The sequence below is a fragment of the Cygnus olor genome, chromosome 5, assembly GCF_009769625.2.
Source record: "Cygnus olor isolate bCygOlo1 chromosome 5, bCygOlo1.pri.v2, whole genome shotgun sequence".
NCBI lineage: Eukaryota > Metazoa > Chordata > Aves > Anseriformes > Anatidae > Cygnus > Cygnus olor.
Window position 1 is genome coordinate 50,758,214 of NC_049173.1, and position 13,652 is coordinate 50,771,865.

Here is a 13,652-nt window from a genome sequence, read left to right on the forward strand (position 1 = left end):
TTATTTAGAACTGAACCATTAAACAAAAAGTTCAGGAGCACACCTTTATACTACTAGAGTATCTGTTCTCTGTGTCCTCATTTCAAACAAACAATGATAAAAAATCATAAGACAAAATAAAAGATAAGTGACTTTTCTGAAGATGATTCATTCCCGAGCTTCAAACAAAGTTTGAAACGTACCTTCAGTAATTTCTAACCATTTTCACCAAACCTCCTTGAACAAAGTAATTTTCCATTCAGGAAAATCTATTCAAGAGGTTCAATGGCTTTCTTTTTCATGATTTCAAATGCAGTATGATAGTGGGAGTATTACTTTCATGATCATTGAAATTAGCATCAAGGTAAATTCTGAACCTCTTTTTCCTCTTTCCTGTATTTTTCCTTCCAGTCTTCTTTGTTGCAAATTTAATGGACGCAAATGAAATTCACCACTGTAGGGTAAAAAAAATAACTTTGGCAGCAAGCCTTTTGAAAGGAGCTGTGCTAAGAATTTTGGCCTTTTTTGTTCACTTCCAGGTGGATTTGTGCTTGTCTTTTGTTAGCATTTAAGACAACCAGTCTGACTTTCCTTAAAATAGTTTCAGTGACAGAAATCTGGATAACAAAATGTTTCAAATAAAATGGCTTGACCCTCACACATAAATACATTTCATCTTGAAAGTGTAATTATGGGACCTTAATGAGAACAAAGCTTAATTTATTTGCTTTTTTGTTATTCTTGGTGTCCTTTAGCAGGGTCTTAGTTTGATTTTAATGACATTTAGTAGGAGATTCATTACCAAGGCTTTCTGTTTGTCACTCTTCCTACTTAAAAATACCTCCTTCAGAACTTATATTTCTGTGTATCACATCTTGTTTGAAAGAGATACAGTATATGGAGCATGAGCTGTTGCCTAAGTTTTCCCTTTTCTATTATCTCACCTTTTAATTCGCTGTCTCTGGAACAAGTAGTTGTCAAACCCTTTTCTGTGTTAAATTCTCTGATGACCCAGCAGGTGGTTCATCTGAATCTATCCAGCTCGTATCCTGTGTCTGAATTTAAAGCAAACAGGCAGTGTGGTGCTTTGCAATTCCATAAGGAAGAGTGGTAGGTGAAGTTGCTTCTAAATCCACATCTAAATCTACTGCATTTACAGGGCCATCAAATGCTTCTGAACCTTTAAAGGCATAATTCTATTGCTTATGTTTACTCTGATTTTTTTCTTTTTTTCTTCTTTTTTCTTTTTTTTTTCTTTCTAAAAAACAAACAAAACAAAACAAACAAAAAGACATGAGAACCTCATCCATTTGGCTTTAACTTTCACTGCTGTAAATTACTAGACGCTATAATTAAAATGTATTGCATTTTATATCCCCTACTCACAGAGGGTTTGCTGATGCTGTTCAGTATTTGAATTTCCTATGAACACTTCCTTATTAAGAAAACTAAGGAGTTTCACTTCCATACACATACACCTCTGAGATTTTTTTTTCTTTAATCTTATGTTAACCAAAATATATAATTACTTCAGTCTGGAAGTCCAATTCCTTGGCTGTTTTCTAAGGATATTTCAATGCTTTCACTTTCATTGTAGTTGTTTTATAGGTAAAATAAGAATTGTAAATATTCCCGTTCCCTAAGCATTATCTAATGAAATGCAAACATAGCATTTCACATTAATCACTAAGAAAATGAGATCTGGATATGTCAAAAGATTTAACAGACATGGTGTACTGTGATCATGGACAACGATGTCTTGTCATTGTTTTCAGAGTTTTGTAGACTACAACTTTTTGTGGTTTTGATCTTGGCAATCTGAATCAAAGACTTTTCCAAGAAATTTGTTCCTCTGATCATTAATCACCTAATTTTCAGCCTACATTTCCTTATGGTCAAATTTATCCATGTGCCCTTCCTTCAACATTGTCCATCTGTTTAAAGCACCAATTTTTTTGTGTGCCTCACAGTTTACTCACATATTTAAACAGAGCAATCGGATGTATCATTCTTTAAATCATACTCCTTTATGCTACTTTTGTAAGTCAGGCTTTCAATTCCCCTGATCATTGTTACAGTTATTTCCTACCTTTATTTCAGTTTGCAATTTTTATAAATTAACCTTCTGTCCCATCAATACATTTCTTTTCCTTCTCCTCCTTTTTTTTTTTTTTTTTCAAAATTAATAGCCACTGTAAAAATATTAGACTCAGTATCTATTTACTGGACTGAAACATTAACAAATGATTTTAAGAAATTCAGGATAAATTCACCTTCCATTTTTATCAACATTATTACCTCCTACAGTTAAATTTGTATAAATAAGCTGTTGAAAAGGTTCAATGGGTTAATAATATTATGGACTATTTCAATTATCCAGGCAATTTAAACTGAAAATTATTCATTAAACTAAAAATCTTAAAATAACTGAAGCCATGTTTGGATTTATTTTAGGTGGAAAAAATAAGTAGCTAAACTATGATGAGTAAAATTGCCGACTGCATAAAACATGCCCTTAAAATGTCATTCCTTGTCATTTGGATTTATGTAACACTAAATTGGCATTAGCTAGAAAAATAGTAAGACTGTCTAGACTGTAGTATTTGAATTTCTTCTATTTATGTCCTATTTGTGGTTTTAATTGCCATTTTCAATGCCATTTTTAAATGGCAAGAGAAATGACAGAAGCAAAAGAAGATAACCTTTATTTTTTTTTGAGATACCACAGTACTTAAATGTTGGAGATGTTGAAAATACTGTGAGGCATCGAGCTTTCCTTAAAAATACATTAATAAATATTAATAAATATTAAAATATATTAAATATATAAAAATATGAAAAAAATAGAAATTCTTCTGTACAGATGAGGATTATTTCATTTTACAATTATGCTTATGTTATATTTACCATAGCAGTCCCAGAGGTCACAAACAAGTGAAATAAAAAGAATAATAGAATCGAATTCTGAAGCGTAAGAATGAAATTCCTTTGAGGACTGCTGATCTTGGTGAAGAACTAGCAAAAATCAAGTTGTAATAATGTGTTAGACAAGGACACTAGCCAAGCAGAATCTCCTTGCTAATTAGGAAATAAGGTGTCTTAATTAGTCATCCTGCAAAACAGTGATACGTGGACCCAGATTTAAGGCTTTATTCTTCCACCGGATGATTACCTTATTAATGCATGAGTGGCAAAATTTACTTGGCTTGTGAGAAACTGTAATGGAAACTTGACTGATTGTATGTTGTTATCAATACTAAGCAAATACAATATGCTTCCTACAATTGATATACAAATACCTGGTTTATGACTTAAGGATATTTGCCCCTCAAATACTTGATCATCAGTTGAATTTTGGATTCTTTTTTCATCATATTCAAATTAGCTAGCTATATTTTCAAAGCCAAAGCCATCAGTATTCAGATACACGCCAAGCCAACATTGTTTTACGTGGTAAGGGTTTGGTAGCAGGGAGGCTGCAAGGATGGCCTCTATGCAGAGCCCAGCAGCTGACCCATATCAGGCCAGAGCCAGCTCCAGCCAGCTCCAAAAGGGACCTACTGCTGGCCAGAGCCAAGCCAGGGAGAGACGCTGGGTGGGCCTCTGGGAGAGCACATTGGAGAAAAGGGGTGTGGGGGGAACTGATGTGGGACAGCAGCTGGGAGAGAGGAGTGAGAAAATGTAAAAAGAAGCAGCCCAGCAGACAGCAAGGTCAGTGCAGCAGGAGGGCAGGAGGTGCTCCAGGCACAGAGCAGAAGCTCCCCTACAGCCTGTGGAGAGGCCCCTGGTGGAGCAGGCTGTCCCCCTGCAGCCCATGGGTCCCACATGGAGCAGATCTCCACGCTGCAGCCCGTGGAGGAGCCCCCAGTGCAGCAGGTGGGTGTGGCCTGAAGGAGGCTGCGGCCCATGGAGAGCACCCGCAGGAGCAGGCCCCGGGCCGGAGCTGCAGCCCGTGGAGAGGAGGCCATGCAGGAGCGGTGGGTCTGGGGGGAGCTGCCACCCATGGAGGACCCGTGCTGGAGCAGTTTGCTCCTGACGGATGGACCACATGGTATGGAGCCATGTGGGAGCAGTTCTTGAAGAGCTGCTGCCTGTGGGCAGCCCCCGCAGGCTCAGTTCGGGAAGGACGGCAGGAGGGACCCCACGTGGAGCAGGGACAGAGAGTGACTGTGAAGGAGCAGCGGAGATGAAGCATTAGGGACTGACCGAAGACCCCATTCCCCCTGTGCCTCTCAGGGGGAGGAGGTAGAAGAGGGTAGCTGGGGGCAGAAGGTGGTTTTATTTTGCTTTTAGTTCTAGTCTGCTAGTGATAGGCAATAAATCTCCTATTGTTGTGTCTGTTTTGCCCGGGACAATAACTGGCAAGTGATTTCCCGATCCTTATCTCAAACCTTGAGCCCTTTCCATTGTATTTCTCCCCCTTTTCCTTTGAGGAGGGGGAGTGAGAGCAGTTGTGCTGGAGTTCAGCTGCCCAGCTGGGTAAAACCACCACAAACAGGAGAAAGAAACAGACCACATAAATAAACAGATCACATAAATAATGGCCTCTTCCTCTTATTAAGGAAAAGGTATGATCTTTTCATGTGCAGAGAATAAAATGGTTTTCAGAAATTATTAGATGAATAAGTTTTACAGATGAGGCAAAGTGCTTAGTGGCTTCCACTGAGAACAAAGCTGTGTTTTGTGGTTATTAGTTTTAGGGCTGTTCAGCTTAAAACGCCTGCCTGAAGCCTGAAAGACTTTTTTTTTTTTTTTTTTCCTGAAGATGCATAGTCTATTCTACGATGGAGACGGAATTCTTAATACTTATGTTTTCCTATCTTTAACTAAACTTTACTAATGAAAATATATTCTGTTCTAACAAGAAAACAAATCCATGCTTTGGTTTTCTTCTAACTCTGTGTGTTAGCAGGAATATCACTTTACCTCCTGGTACCTCACTTTCCTATGAGTAGAGAAAGAAAATGATTACGTGAAATAGGTGTTTAGAGGCCTAATTAAGTACTGTTTGTATCATTCTGAGATCCTCAGAGAAAAGCAGTTAGTGCGTATGAAAAGTATTAGTATACTAATTAATTCATTACTGAAAAATGGCATGATTATCTGACATATTCCAAATTTAATTACACCCATTACTATTTTTAAGGCTCCCTTTCAACTTGCATGGAATTTCACACCTGAGAAAGAAAAATGTCCTCCTAATTGAATCATCAGTTCTATAAATAATCCAACAGTATCACTGTGTGCACAATACATCTGTAGGTTTCATTTCTTTTGTATGTACTTTCATCCAGTAAAGTGACAGCTGAGGAAAGAAGGTTAATAATAGGACACCATGGTGGTAGGAGAGAGGCTTTTTTTTTTTTCCTTTTATTAGTGTTACTCTTTGCTAAACCTTCAAGTTTCAGAAAGAGCTTGTTAAATGAATCCTGCATTTCATTTACAAAAGTGAACCAAAAAATGCAAACTAATTTCACATCTCAGTGTTTTCTGCTGGAGACTAGAAGCCTGTTCCTTTATTTCCTACAACTGACTTTCCACTTTTATTGCATCATATTTTCACTCAAGTTCTCTCAATATTAAGACCTTGGGCAGATGTTTTATGATATTAAACAAATAGTTTCTTTAGGGAAAAGTGTATCTCCCTCTCCTATAGCTAAAGTAGTATTGCCTGTAATGTCCTCAGTACTGTAAGATTTTTTGCCAAGTTCTTATGAAAAGTATTGTAACTACTATAAGACTTGTAGAGCATTTGGCATGACTGCGTCTCGATTGTGGTAGATATCTTTGGGCAACAGCACAACGTGAACATTCAGTTGAGTTGCGTAGGTAACAAAGTTCCACTTCTCCTTAACTCCAGCCAGGATTATGGGTGCAGGTCAACAAAGCATTCTTAAAATGATGAAAAAGACTTTTTCCACCATCACAGGTAATTATGTAAAGAAAGGCAATGCTTTTCCTATACAGATGTTTAGGAAAATGAACTAAATAATAGAACACTGTTGGGGAGCTGTAGGAAGAATATGCAGAACTTAAGAGTAAAAAGCTGCTTGTCAGTACTTATGAAGAAAGAATAGCGGACAAATGCTTTGCCATCTCTATTTCCTGGTATCAGATAACAAAATAGTGACATTTCACTGTTTCTGAAAGTCAGGTCTGTGAGTTAAATATGATGAGCAATATTTGGCAGCTGTACAACCTCTCCCAGTGGTGAATATATAACTTGTTTTTTAACTGTATCAACAAAACTCACACTGTTTATATAGCATTTGACATTCAGTGAGGATATTTTATGTGGCTTTAGTCTAAAGCATTGTTAAAGATGACAGCAGTACTCTTGCAAAACTGCTAGAATTTCACGTTTGCCACTTAATAACATAAAATGTAACATCTATTCTCTAAACCATGTTCCTGTATAGTATTATAATCATAAAAAGTACACATACAGAAGTATTGCAGCAATATGAAGTTAAAAACAAATTGAATTAATGGGAACAGATGGAGTAACTGCCTTCAAATATGCTGACAGTTAAAGTACTTTTAGAAACATTAACACTGCTACATTTTCTTTTATAAATATCACCTATGGGAATAAAAAGATGGCAGGCTGATCAGCAGAATGGGTGGGAATTAATGCATTCTCCTACTAAATTTCTGCTCCTACTCCTAATCAGCATAACAGCTATCAGGGTGCTGCTACCTATAGTCCATCTTTGAACAAATTCTGCACACTCCTAATTATCATTGCTACTATGTACCACAGAGTTGTTGTTTGGTCAAGAAAACATGGTGTGTGAGACTTTCTAGAAGAGAAATTCACCTTCTTGCTATAGGAAACAGTAATAAAAATAACAGGTGTTTGATATATATCTGCTCCTCCTGCGAAAAGTACCTTGATTTGACTTAATTTTGTTGACATTTTCCTCATCAAATTATAATCAAAAATAAATGATAGGAAAGTGAGACTTCACATGAAAGTTTTGTAATAGCAAAAACAGGATAAGGATAGAGCCATCATTTGAGAAAATACTTAAAACAACACTTCTGTGAGAGTTTTCTTAATGTATACGATTAGGTATGAAATTCCAAATTCTGCAGATATTTTACTAATTCCAGTTTTATTTGGGGGTCTGGAGAAGAAGCCCATACAAGCCTATATTCATTAGTTTCAGCTAGATACAGTTTGAGCAGGGACAGCCTTTTCTTTACAGCAAAGAACAGAAGAAGAAATGCAGACTCATGTCTATGATTTTTGGGTACCACTGAGGCAATGAGTACCATTATTGACTGCTACTCTCCTTGTGGGAATTTGGTCAGGCCCAGTGTAAAATTTATGAGAAGCAGAAAATCCAAAATGCTAGAAAAAACATGACTATTTCAATATGTTCAAATTTTCATCAAATTACAGATCAGGCTAATGAGAAATTGTTGCCCTTGAAGGGCATGAATAACTTTTCTGCTAAGACACATTCCTTCTTTACTAACTCAGTGTCTTTGGTAACAAAATTATTTCCTACTAAGTTGTTGCTTACACAGCTGTCTAAGAAATGTGGCACAAATACAACCCAAAGAATGAAGCAGCAACACAAGAATTTTACCCACTCTAGGCACATAAATACTTTACTCAGCCATACTTTTGCATACTTATTTTAATACCTGGTGCTGTTTATTTTGACTTTTTGCAGCAATTTTTATTAAAAAAAAAATAATCTAACGACTAAACTTTATGTACAAGAAAAGCAATTACGTTGTGTAAGACTGTATGCATTGAAAGAATTTTCTGGGTTTTGTCCTGCTTTCTCTCATGTTAATGAGCACCTGAGCTGCATTTGGGCATGGGCCATGAGTTTGTTTCAGCACATACACTCATTAGCTCCATTCTTCAGTCAATATGGCTGAGAGAAGTTCTTTATGTCATGTTCACTATTTTTAAATAAAGTTCGCACACACACCCTTTCCTTAAAATACTGACACATGCATTCATCTTACAGCACGTGAAATTTTGCACAAGGTAATCTCTTTGTAAGTTAAAACTGGCATATTCGCTTCATTGTACAATCCTTTGACTCAGTCACATTCTTTCTTACCTACAACTGTATAATTTCATGCCTTAAGCAGAATTGCTATACTATAGTTGATTAATCTGAAATATAATAGGAAAATCAATTCACATAAGTTCAAAATTTTTCTACAGTGTTTAACATGACTTTTCACAAATGTGAGTAATGCAAAAGAATACATAATTTTGCCTTTGGATTCTACTTTCAATACAGAATGAGTTTGTCTTATCTACAGACCTATCTGTGTTTTGATAAATACAATTAATGCAAAAAGAGTAAAACATAGCAAGCTGACATATTTGGAAAAAAAGTATAGAAAGCTAAGCTGTTAATAACTGCAATCTGGCTGGCGGATATTTCATGCTTCATTAGTGAGAACTATCTTAATTTGAACTAATGATGCTATGCTGTTGAACTCAGTAGTACAAAACCATTAAATTAAAATGATGTAGTTTAAAATTGTAAAAATTATAAAATCTCACAAAATATTATTACTGAAAGCTTCATTTCAGCAGAACCCCAAAAATCCCCTTACAGTCATAAAATTAATATTCAAGTACTTGCCCTTCAAGCAAGAATTAATCTCTCCCCATAGGCATTTATGTTGTAAGACATGAATTTAGATAGAATAACCTGAATGAGTTTTTTCATAAAATAAAATAAAGGAATCTTAAAAATATCTGGTTATAGTGTACTGTGGATTGTATGTACACTTTGTTCTTTAGGGTATAAATCTATGGAATTACATTCCCATACCTAAGAGTGGATCTGGTCCACAGAACAAGCAGAGAACAAACCTAAGCTGCAAATGAATTCCAATGTTGCAATGAACATTTTGAAGAATAAAGCTCATCATGTTTCCTATAAAGCTGCCTAGGACAAAAGAACTTAGAAGTAATTGTAGAACTAACTACAGCTATGAAAAATAAACTGAAAAGATAGTTACTGATCTTAAGTCTTTTCAGTGAAAGATAGAAATTGAATCTACAGTAACAGTTAATCACCTCTGAAAACATATGAAATGATACTACTGGACACTAAGACTTAAACTAGAAAAATTATAATCAAAGATTAATTGGCTTGAAACTTGAGAAAATGTACTAGTATAGATAATGAGTATGGAACAATTAACCTTAAAGATATAGCTAAATAAATTATACCTGCTTCAATCATAAATTTAATTAAACCTAAAGTGATGGGACATGAGCCTACAAGAGGGGAATTGCACTGGAACTAATGCAAAACAATTCTGTGAAATGAAGAGAGAATCTTAGTGATATGGGTAACATAAACAATGGTTAGTTTAAAATTTTCAACAAAATAACACAAAGTGATAGGGACTTACATTAAGACTATATATTGTGGCTGTTGTTTAATGTGAAATCAACAGACAAATGTAGAAAGGGAGTGTTGAAAGAAAGCAACCTGTAACCTCAGGCCATCGTTTCCATTCAGAGCTATTGAAATTGATTTGGACCCAGGGCAGATGGATATAGACTGCAGAGAATAAGACTTGTGAATCCAAGATAAAAAGAAATGAACTAAAACGGGATAGTTGAATATGTAATGACGGATACACAGCTGAATTGTACTAGTTCAACTAAAGATGATAGGAAATTAACTGAAAGATTGAGCTGTAGTCAAGCACAATGCCTCAGTGTGAAAGCAGCTATGCAATGAACTCTTAAAGAAAAAGATGCAGTGAAATGATGAGGATCTTTACAGAAGGGTACACTTAAGGCAGTTTAACAGCCACCTCACGAATGTTACTGAACATTACATACAATTTTGCACTGAATGTATAGCCTGGAGAATCAAATAAAGAGAACCAATAAGATCTCTAAAACAAATGAAATGTTCCTTTAAATGTAAAGAAAAAACAAATGAATCAAATACAATCTGAAGTAGCATTCAGACAGCATTCTTCCTCATTAAAAATAGTGGTTAATCGAAGCTGTAGCAATAGATAAAAACTAACCAAAATTCCAATCCCGTGTAACTCTTTAAAGCCAAACTGGGCTTTACTGAAGACTGAACACAAGAAGCTGAGTTTAACACCACCCATCTCCAGATACGCTGGATCTCAGTTGCGTTACTGCAAATTTACATGAGAAACTCCTCAGCAGTAGAATTTGGATAAACATTGGAATTTCTTCAAAGTTTACAGATACCTTACGTCTTGGGAGCTGACTTGAGTGTCAAATAGTGCTTATGTATATAATCTGCAAGTTATCAAGATATCTCCAAAAACAACGCACAAAGCTACATGAATTACGAATGCTGGGAAGCTTTTCTATTAATAGCTTAATAGTGCTTGCTACAAGTGTAGGGAGGATAGAAAATCTTTGCTTGCATTCATCTTGTGGACTGACATGTGTAAGGAAAGAACCACCATCAAAGTCTTCCTTTGAAAACTGAGCTAACATGAGACTATATAAAGACTTGAAAGCTGGGCATTTGAGATGAAATTTCAGCTCCATTACAACCATTGGTAGAGTTTGCCGTAGCTTCAGTAGCACTGGATATTTAATGTTTTAAATGCTTCTTAATTTTGTGGTATTGACCAGCAAATAGCAAAGGTACTTGTTTTCAGGGTTCTGTACTTCATATCAAAAAAGAGGTATATAACTTTGTCTTTGCAACACTCTCCAGGTCCTAAAATCCTTGTCTTATAAATATCTGCTTGATTTCCAGAGGACTGTAACTAAGAATGAAAGAAATTTTATATGGATGTTTTTATGATTCATTTATTAGCTGTTTAACAACAGAAGATATTTTCTTGCTATACATTTCAAAATCTCTCTAGATATACTTACATATGAATAGCTTTTTTGGTCACTGTGAGTTAATAAGCAAACCCTATACAGTAATCACAACTGCATGCCTAAATGTGTGTTTAATGGATTATCTATTTCATTTTTTTTTCTGGAATAGTATGGCTGATACATTTATTATGAAATGGAATAATATAGTACAAAACTTTTCATGTAAATGATGTTGCTTATATTTCCTGCATAATAAATAGCGAAGATGCTGGCTGTCATCATGAGATAAATACTCGACTTTCCATCACAGTGTAAGATACAATACTCATTCATTTTTCTGATATCAGAAAATAAAGGAAAGTGCTTCCATATAACACATTTTCTCTGTTGCAGTACCAGTAGCTTTTACATGCTTATTGTTCGGGGATTTTAAGAAGAAACGCAGTGAAAGCCCTGTTTGATTTGTAGAGATTTCAAATATGTGCACACAACATCTACCAAGAAATTGGATGAAATCATGAAAAGAGTTTACAAAGGAGAGCAAAAACAAGCTTTCTCAAAAGCTATTATTTATATACTGCAGAATCTTATGCTATAAACCAGGGCTCGAACTATCACTAGCTATATTGATAATATGCATGAATATGTCATCTCTGATGTAAAGGAATCCCCCAGCAACACAGTTATTTCAGTAGGCAAATGGGACAGTATTTACAGTGCTCAGGAGTCAAGAAAACCAACCAACCAAAAAACAAACCAAACCAACCAACCAAACAAAAAACAACAACAACAAACCCACAATCCAAAACCAGATCAAGAGAAAACTTTTGCCACAGCTAAAATGTTTGCAACACTTTAGAGAGATTGTAGCTGGCTTCACGAGAATTTTGTTAAGCCAACTACAGTCACTTCTGAAAAGGGCACAAACTCTTTATCAACATCCTAACTTAGAAAACTGATTACAGTCTAGACTTTAAAGAATGCAGAGTGTTCAGTCTCAAGTACCTAGTGATGGCACCCTTGTGCCTTAGGCCTTACACTGATATCTGTAGCCATATTTAGGCTCTTAGCAAGTAAAATCAACTTTCAAAGAGACAAGCCAGCGCTGTCGATTCTCATCTACATTAGACAGATGTACATATACTCAAGAGATCAAGAAATTAAATTCTCTTCATTTCAGTTTAAGTGACTGACTGAAAAAAAAGTGACTAGATTTGAGCTGTTCAATGTATTAAGGTAATTCACTTGCCCAGGGTCACAGAGCAAATTTGTGTGAGAATTTAATACAGAAGCCAGGCCTTCCAGTTCTTAGCCCTCCAGTCTTAACCACAATCAATACTAAACTGTTTCCCAGGAAGCCTGAAGTTTAATGAACTTTTCCACTCATGGATATAAAATAATTTATTTTTTTCCTTTTGGGTTTCCAGATGAGGCAGAGAACCAGAGATGTAGCATGAATTTAAGAAGTCTGTAATTCACCACATTATCTCATTTCTTTCTAGATATTTTAAACACTTAAGTTCCTGTTACTGAGCAATATATGCACATTAATACATATACAAGTTTCAAAGGCAGAACACTATGAAAAATAATAGGAAATACTCCATTATCTTAATGGTTAAGTACTGTGTTTATATATTCAACTCTTGTCTATCATCTAATGTATTTTCTATAGGCATACATTAGGTAACTAACCTACCACTTTGCATCATATATTTCGTTAGTATAACCAAGTTCTAACTTACTTTTTGAGTTTTCCAATCACAAAATTAGAAGTGGGAAAGAAATACAAGAAATACAAAAAAAAAAAAAAAAGTGGGAAATGGAAATACCTTTGATTTATTACCACCACAACCTTTGTTCACTTTTACCATAAAATATAAAGATGGAAGTCATACCATAAAGTCCAGTTGTAAGGGTAGGAACCGTCTGCTTATAAAACCTCTTCTTTTTCTCCATTCTTCATGGCTCAGACAAGAGCTAGAGGTAAACTTAGGTTCCAACCTGAACAAAGAAAGGAAACAAGCCTTAATGAAGTCATATGTGTCTATTTATCCCCCCTTCTTTATGTTTTACCCACTGGTAATTCAGGGCTAAGGAAAAAAAAATTACCTCACAAATTCAGCTCTTTCTTAGAACCACTAACAAATCAGCAAGAGACCAGGAGGAGAAGCACTTTTTATTGTTTCTTGGTACATAAAACAAAAACTAGGCTTTAGATTGAAGGAATATATGTTAGTCAGACCTCTTGACTTCCAGCAATTTATCAAATTTCGCAGTGCAATTCCTCTGTATACTACTTTTCTCAGTTTCTTTAGATATAATAACACTAGGGAAACTTCATTTATTGTTTCTTGTGTGGTACTGGCTGAAAGTTATTCAGAGCAGTGATTGTGCAAAGCTGCCCTCAGGGTTTAAGTGTTTCCTTTGCACCAGCTGGACAACTTTCCATCTAAAAAAAAAAAAAAAAAAGCTCTTTTCATACATTTTACTGTATACTTGAGAGACAGCATAATACTGCTGTGCTTCAAGGTGACTAAATCATTTGCAGAAAGTGATAATGATTTCAGGCAAAGCAATAAATTGAACTGCAGTTTCTTCAGTATTCCTCACGATTGTTCTAACCACACAATTACTTGTTAAGGAGGAATACACCTCCAGAATAAGACAAAAAGGTGATTTTTTTTCCCTCAGCCTTAGAAAGTTTCTGATCTGTTTTCTTGAAAAGTTTTGGTTTTCATGATTTTTTTTTCCTTTTTTTTTTTTTTTTTTAACAAATACTCATCCAAAAAGAAGAAAACAACAGCATCAACACAGAAAGCTAAAAGACTAGAAAAAAAAAGTCAGA

General features: G+C 35.4%; 1 long non-coding RNA gene across 1 annotated transcript in view; it reads right to left on the reverse strand.

The window, feature by feature from the left end:
• Positions 1–13,652, reverse strand: part of LOC121071347 — a 284,653-nt gene that overhangs the window by 230,869 nt on the left and 40,132 nt on the right. The window contains exon 2 of the long non-coding RNA XR_005820541.1: positions 12,703–12,808. This is a non-coding gene — a long non-coding RNA (uncharacterized LOC121071347). The remainder of the gene's footprint in view (positions 1–12,702; positions 12,809–13,652) is intronic.